Raw genomic sequence first — 8,301 nt, 5'->3', positions numbered from 1 at the left:
CCCTAATATGCTTTGCATCGTCATGTTCAGCCCCTTAGAATCCATGCATTTCTCTGCAATGAGTGCATTGATGCTTCTGTGTACTGAGGTTTTACACCCTTCTGCTTTCACTTTAGTTATATTTCCACAGGACAAGTATAAAAACACAAAATTCTTGACAATGACTTGACTTGAACGTGTCTCAGAAGAACATCCTACAGCTATCAGATAATTTCTGGTTAAGATGTGTAATTTCTGGCTAAGAGGTGTTCTGTAATAGTATAATTCCTCTGACAATTATATTGCCAACAAAAACCTCAACGTCATCATTATGGAGGTAAATGGCACAGTGTCCACTGTGCTTGGGATCTCTTCAAGGTGGTGGGTATCTACTTAAACAATTTCTGTAGCCACAGCAATCAGCAGCATGCCCTCAGTGGCCTGTTCAACCCAAAATCACCTCATTAGAGAGGGCTGAGTGCTACAACCATGTGGATTTGAGAAAGGAAAACACTTCTGCATCATTATACTTCCTACTGACTACAGCTACCAAAGTCAGGATTTCCTCAACCTGCCCTATTTCCAAATATTAATTCTATCAGGGTAGAAAAATAGAATTTTTGGCTATTTTATTGATTTATGGACATTCAACACACTAGTTTTAGCAGTTGTTGAGTCGCTGGCAGCAAGTTCTAGAGCAGTGGTCACTGCATGTTATGTCCAACATGTCCAGAAGTCATGCCTAGGGTCAGGAGATCCATTCATGGTAAATTCTGTGTATCCAGACAGTGTCAGACTTTCAAAAAAATGGGCCACGTGTAATTAGTCCATTTAAAACATTGCATGTAGAAATCTGAGAGCCCAGTGACAGTCTCTCTGATGTTAGATCAGAAGGAGGTTTATGAATTTTCCTACTCATAGAAACACATAAGGAACATCTTTTAAGTTTATGTGTGGATTTTACTGTCAGCCCAAATGAATTGAGAGAATGGTGTCTCCTGTTAAAAGGGAAGTTATGTACTTCATCAGAAGCTATAAAGGGCTGTATATAATAATCTTAATCCTGAAAGAATAACAGTCACTGCTGTTTCTCTCAAAAATGGGATTATTAAAAATGAGTATTTTTCAGAGACAACACAAAAGCATATTTATCATTACCACTAGTTTTCTTTATTTTTAGAGTAAAAAATGCCTGTATAACTCCATTTTGGCATGTGCTTAATTGTTAATTGTTTCCATTTCAGAGAATCTAATGTAATTGCTGCTGAGTGGCTCTTCTTTCCCACTAGTCCTGTTTTGTCTTATAAGGAAAAAAGCATTCTCAACCAGGATTTTTTTTTTAAACCATATATAAATTTTTTCACTGCAGTGAAGAGCTCTTACCAGGTGTCCAAGCATCTAAGTTAATTATAGCTAGAGGATAAAGAGGATAAAGCTCTGTGTTCATAAAAGTTATAGATGAAACTTGGGAGTGAAGGGGAAGGGTTGTCTTACAGGTATCATTATGCTGAAGCAGCTTTTAAGATAAAAAAGAACATCTGAAGTCTTCATTAGGAATTATAAATTTCCAAGTCTCATCGTTCCAATTGCAGCTTTTGGGCACAAGTAAATATTCCAAAATGAAGCTCAGCCACTTTCCTCTGTTTTCTACATAGACTTCCCTATGGTTTAATATGGTTTTCAGCAGTAATCAGAATTATTCATCTCTCACATGGTAAAAAATATGCTGTGCATTTGTACTAAATTCAGGGATGTGGGACAGCCTTTACTACATTATAGGAAATAATCTGGCGCTATCTAATACAAATTTTTGTCTTTGGAATCCGTCCCAGCTGAATAGTACATGCAAGGTTTTCCTTCAAGGCAGAAAAATTGCTCCACTGCAGAGAAGCCCTACAAATGAAGTCAGACCATCAGGGAGAGTCACGCTCCTGATGACTGATAGTAATGTACCTGCCTTTCTGCTGATTATGTACTAAGCAGAAAGAGAGCAATCCCAGGGAGGAGCCTCAAGGCAGAACCATGCTGAAGAGAAAAGGGCTGCATGGTGGGAGGAGTGACACCTGGTGCCCTTTCCTGAAGTGTTGGATGGACAGACTGCTACCACTTCCACTCCGGTGAAACAACCCTTTGTGAGAAAAGGGGGTCAAAGCCCCAGAGCAGTCTAGGGAATTTGTAGACTTGATTGAAAATGACAGCTTGGACTGCTTCTTGGTAGGAGATGCAACCACCTTTCCAGTTCTTTTGGTTTGTTGGTTTGGGGTGTTGTTGTCCTCCTTGGCCAGTTCTCAAGAGATACAGATATGAGAAGCTCTGTAGAAGAATGGCAAAACACAAAAGGGAGACAAGAGTCTTAGAAAGAAGTCTCGTCTCTTAATTACATTTTGAAACCTGTGATTTTGTGTGATTTGTCCCAGAAATCAACTCAATAGTTTTGTCCGATCTGAGTTTTGAGTTCATTTGCTCCTACAATTAAAAAATGAGTAGAATCTCAGGGAATAGTACAGTGAGATGCAATGACATGAGATTTGAAAACATTCATGAAGAGATTTGGACATAATCTGATTAATTTTTGCTTGTTTGAGTTATGGGAGCTTTTTGTTTCTCTTTTAGTTTTTTACTTTCATCTTTGTTCTCTCCAGTTGCCCAGCTGTGAATTTAGGGCTGTTATGGTCATATAGGCATTATTATTTATTAATTAGGGGATTAATATTTATCTAAAATAGATATAAAGCTTAAATCAATAGTCATTTTCAAGTTAAGAGTTATTTTGGATACTGTCATTCAGCCATATATATACATTGATCTATAGCTACCCTTGTGTTTTACTTGTTACCATGTTTTGGCGCCTTTCTCCAGTAAAACTTTCCATAATATTTTGGGTTGGGTTTTTAAATTATTATTTAGAAAATAGTAAAGTACATAAGAGTGATAATATGCTATATTATCCAATGTATCTGCCTCCTTTTTTTTGCAATGGCTGGCTTCTGTTGAAACATAAATAGGTAAATATTCAAGATTTTGAAGAATAAGCTCTTCACATTATGACAGGTTTAATTCCCAGTCAACTTCACTGATGAGTATATGGCTATTGTTTTCCAGTCATTTTGTTTTGAAAAAATAGTGACCAGCAAGAGAAATTTTCAAAAATGCCTATGGTATTGAGAATTGTAAACCCTACTTTTCCAAAGCAATTTAGGAAGCACTCAGGCTGTCAGAAGTGTTGTCTTTAGGAGGCATTTTTTTGTTTAGCTTGAGTAAAATTCCAAAGGATTCATCCTCATAAGTGACTTTGGTTTTAAAGTCATGTTAGATATTATTTTTGAGATAGTTACAATTTTATGAATATAGTTTGAGTGACCTTTGTCTGAGTTTAATTGTCTTATGTGCAAAAAAAGAAAGGATGAAAAAAACTTCACCTGAACTTACATTTTCTTCTTTGATCACTGCACATTTGTTTAATGCTATTTTGTCAGAGGTTTCAGTGGCAAATAAGTAATAGTGTGGAATGGCTAAACTGTTTGGTGGGATGAAATATTTAAAAATCAAACTGTTGTTGGTAGCATTCTATTTCTGCCTCTCTTCAGGAATGGGTTTTACACATTAGCAATAGTTTCAATCACATTAGTAAAATATATAAAAGTTTGTCAATGTTTTACCAGTTAAAGCATTCTGTCTGCTGAGTAGGTTTTTATACCATATTTCCCTTCTATATCATATTTGTTTTTATACCATATTTTCCTAAAGACAGCCCACTTAGCTATGATCTAATCTGGGTCATGTTGATAAATTTCCACCAAGAAACTTTCATCTTTTACTCCCCAGCTGCAGGCCTTCATCTTTGCAGCCTATTAAACCTACACCTAAAATCTCAGATCAGTTAAATGATGCCTACCATTGTAAGGCCTTTCATTTAATTTCCAAACCTGTTTAGAATTACTTTCAATATTTGTTTAAATTCACAGCTTTTACCGACCTGTCTGAAGTTGGAAAGGTAGTCCCTGTGTAACCATGTTCCTTCTTTTGGAAGCTTTGGGAAGCATTGATCAATTTAGGGTCTGGAATAAGTCTCTGTTCCAATGTCCAAGGACATAATCCAGGTTTAGGCCCATATTTAAACTTAAGCTACATTGTGAGCAGCTCTGCAGCTTTCCAATATTAGCAGCATATTATACACTTGAAGCCGAATCTGTGCACATGCATTCCCCCTCCCAATTTGTGTTGATACACATCTTTCACATAAATATGAAATATTTTGAGTGCCAGGAAGTTATGAAGGGAAGACATTCAAAATCTTAGAAAGTGTAACCCATGACCACAGTAAAAAACCTCTCTAGGAGTTTACTACATGCCAAGCATGGAGAAATTGTCAATTATTTCAGTAGTTTGTACCTCAGACTTTTTTCCCCTGATATTTCCTCAATCCTGTTCTCTTGTTCATATTTTGATCACATTACTAATTATTCCCTGTGACAGAAGCCAGATCCCATGGAGCCACACTCCTTTATGGGGGCTGAGTGCACCCACCTTTGTCTCAGTATAATGTACTGCAGCACCAGTATTCAGCATCCCAACCCCCTTCTTCCTTTTCTTTCTCTGCTCTCCTCCTCCCCTTGCTCCCCAGATAGTCCATTCTCCCAAGGAAGCAACCATAGCAGAAGTCTCTCCTGATTCATTACCATTTCATAGTAAGAACGGTACTTTGTAAAACCATAGGCAAGCACAAATGTTGAGGAAAGGACATAATACATGCAGATTTGTCATGAGTTTTGTAATTACCTTTGCATTCTTCAAGGAATCCCAGAAGCATAAGGAAGGAAGGAAGTAGTGTTGTTTTGGTCCCAGATGACTTTAAAACTATGGTGCATTGCATTGCGGGATCCTATTAATAATTAAACTATCTGTCACTTACCAACAACATACATTCCAAATTAAATTTAAGCAAAAAGAAAAAAAAAGATCATTTGGGACTGAATTAGCAGGCTTCAGAGAGAAATAAATAATAATCAAACATCTGTGTTCTAAATAGTACGTGCTTTATCAGACAAACAACTGTTACCATCTCATTGTATAAAATGGCTTGGGGAAAACACCGTAGCTCAAAAGCAAAGTCTCAGTTAGAAAAGAGAAAAAAAAGTTCATTAACAAGTCAGGAAGTGATTGAAAGTTGCCATGTTGCTGTATTGCCTTTTTCCTCCGTTGTCTCTGCTGGCAGTAAAACTGTATTTATTTTAGTACTCGATTCAGTGGACAAATGGCAACTCCAAAGCTAACGAAAAAAATGCTAATGGCATACATTCACAAAGTACAGCAGCTGAAACTTCCAAATATTCTGAGCATCAGAATATGATCCTATCTTCCTTATTTGCCAAGTTTTCAAGCACCTCATCTCCAGTGAAGGTTATAGGGTTTATTTTAGCCAGGGACAAGATAAAGGATGCCAAATTAACCAATAGGAAAGAGGGAGAACTTACTATTACTTCCATGCTGCCAGGACATGCTGCTAAGGCATGCTGCTGACCAGACATTAACACATTGCTAATATGCACAAGGGGGAAAAATGACCCAAATAAAACAGTAATGAATAACAATGCAGTACACTAATTAGCCTTGTGCAATATTTCATAATACACAGGCTATTTTTGGCCTTCCTCTTCTCCTTACATCCATCTTTCAGCCTCTTTGAAGCCATTGGGATAGCATGAGTTTGCAGGATAATAAACCAAATAAGCTCATCATTCGGACTACAACAGGATGACTTTCTCTGTGTCTCCTAACATCACATTCCCTTTTTCCACAACAGATCATGCTCTCTGCTGTATCACTATGACTGAGGAACAGTGGTGGATAGCTACAAATGATCCATTACAAGATCACAGACAAAAATCTAATGATTATACAGAGAAAGCCTTGAATATTTCATACTATTGTTAGGAGGTTTTTTTCCTCTTTTCCTGAACTCCAGAACTTGATAGCTGCTGTGCCTGCATGTCTGCAGGTTAGGATTCTGCTACCTTTTGAGCAGGCGGCTGTCTGTTTGTCTACTCCTTAGGTAACTGTGTTAAAATATCCTATTCCAGCTGTAACACTTGTTTTACAAGAGCCCTGGTTTTGTCTGACACAATATGGAACAACATTTGTCATTCGTTATCAGGGGTGATATATTTGTTAGCCTGCAGAGAAACATCTGCTGTGCTTTAATCTCTAGTGTGCAGGCCAATATTCATAGGATACAGCTGCATAAAATCACAGTATTAGATGGGGCTGTCCAGTCTGACATGAAGGCTAGCTGGCAGGCAGACAGAAACAGATTTTATTATCTGCCTTTTACATATTTATTTATGTCAAATATTTCTGAGAATCCATACATTAAAGCCCTTTTTATGCATTGTTGTTTTGTGGTGACAAGTCATCGACAGCCAAATGAGAAATTTATGTTACATATTTAATATGGACATCTGAATGATTATCAAATCTATAGAAGCCAAGCCTGCCCAATCACCCCTAAATAATGGATGAGAAGTGGATGTGACTCAATTTGTTCAGTATAAAACCTAGACGACCTCTGTCTCTCATTTCATCACTGCAGCACTGTCATTATTTGCTTCTATTCATCTCACTTGGCATCACTCAATAAAATCTGCACATGATAAAGAGAATAACCTTGGTCAATAGTAAGAATGCACGAGGAGGAAAAATTATCATTTCCTCTCCTCCACGATGGTGCCACAATGTACACCACCATGGCTATATGAACTCCACATGGATGCTGCTTTGTAGTCATAAGAAAGAGGAGACAAAAACTTTAATGAGATGGTTGGAAGTAGGGAGGAGTAGGGATGGGCTGGATTAATGTCCTTTCATTAGTTTGTGAATTTATGCTGAGGAAATATTTAAGAGGGATTTAAAACAAGAAAAAAAGCCACTGGAAATATGGCTTTATTTAAAATACTTGCAGAAACATTCTTACGGGGAAAGATGGTGTAAGTATTTTATAGAAGTTGCAACAAACTCTTCTGCTGCCATCTAGCAAGGGCTTGATGGTCGCAGAAAACATGTTTTCCATTGAGACTACCAAAGATGTACTTGTAAGAACAGACCATGTTAAAATAACTGGTCATTGTAAAAATCTGACAGAGAGGAAGTAGAAAAAATCAGTTGTGCAGGTTAGATTTTGAAAGCAAATCATGCTCTTTGAAAATACTTCAGTAGGCTGCCTGTGATCATGAAAGTCTCATATCTAATATTATATATTCACTTCCCTTTTCTAAGGTGCCCTAGTTGGGTTGACATGTCAATAAATGAATGCAGGAATGACAAAGGTTAACTTCATATGCATCAAGATGAGAAGCCTTCTGGTCACAGAAGTGTCCAAAATGTGTAAGCAGATTTCATGGAAGCAGGAAAGATGACGTATGTCATGCTCAGTGGATCACACTGTAATTTTATATCTCATTATTCATACAAATACCCTACAAAAGATTTGCCAAAATGGACAAAGCTATAGAAGGTTGCAGAGAAAAATGATAGGAACAGAAGGTTAGGAGGGGCATAAAGGATAGGAAATAGTAAGCAAAAAGCAGGCAGAACTGGGCTGCAGTGTGCTGATTAAAGATTGGGTTACTGCTGCATTTAAAAAAGGAACGGAGTCAGTAAGTCTGAGGATGTTGGCTAGACAGTTGCAGACTGTTAGTGCAGAAGCAGCAGCAAGGTATCAATCTGCAAGTTTGAAATGGATGAGTAAGAATCATAAGGAAACTAGGTAGTAAAAGGGAACCATGGGTACATAAGAGGAGATGGGATCATTACTGGTCAAAACATAGGTATAGCATTGAATTCAAGACTGATGAGGAACACAGAAGCAGCATCGTATAATATACAAGTGATAAATTATTCAAGTGGCTTTGCATATCCATACTATGCAGATGTTTATCATGGGCTTGTCATGTTTCCTTCTCAAGTAGTTCAGCAGAGTAAATTGTAAGTCAGTGTCACATGTGAGGGAAGCTGTCATTTGGCAGCCTCATAGAGCAAAGCAACTTGGTTTCCAAAGAAGAACTTGTGTTGGGCTTTGAAACAATTTTAGATGAACAGAAGAGGCTCCCAGTTGAGGATAATATTTGAAATGCAGCTGTCTCAACAAAGAAAAGGGTCTTTGCTTCAGCAAGAATTAGCTGCAGAGGATGAAGTGAAAGGCAGGGGTCAAACGGTGCAGCAGAAGAAAACTAAACAGGGACACAGGACCATTAGAGAGAAGATGCTGATATCTGTTATCAAAGAGAAGGTCAGTGTCAATTACAAAATAACTTAGTAAATGTAGGG

The sequence above is a fragment of the Corvus brachyrhynchos genome, unplaced genomic scaffold, assembly GCF_000691975.1.
Source record: "Corvus brachyrhynchos isolate BGI_N302 unplaced genomic scaffold, ASM69197v1 scaffold146, whole genome shotgun sequence".
Classification (NCBI taxonomy): Eukaryota; Metazoa; Chordata; class Aves; order Passeriformes; family Corvidae; genus Corvus; species Corvus brachyrhynchos.
Note: the sequence above shows the minus strand (reverse complement) of the source record.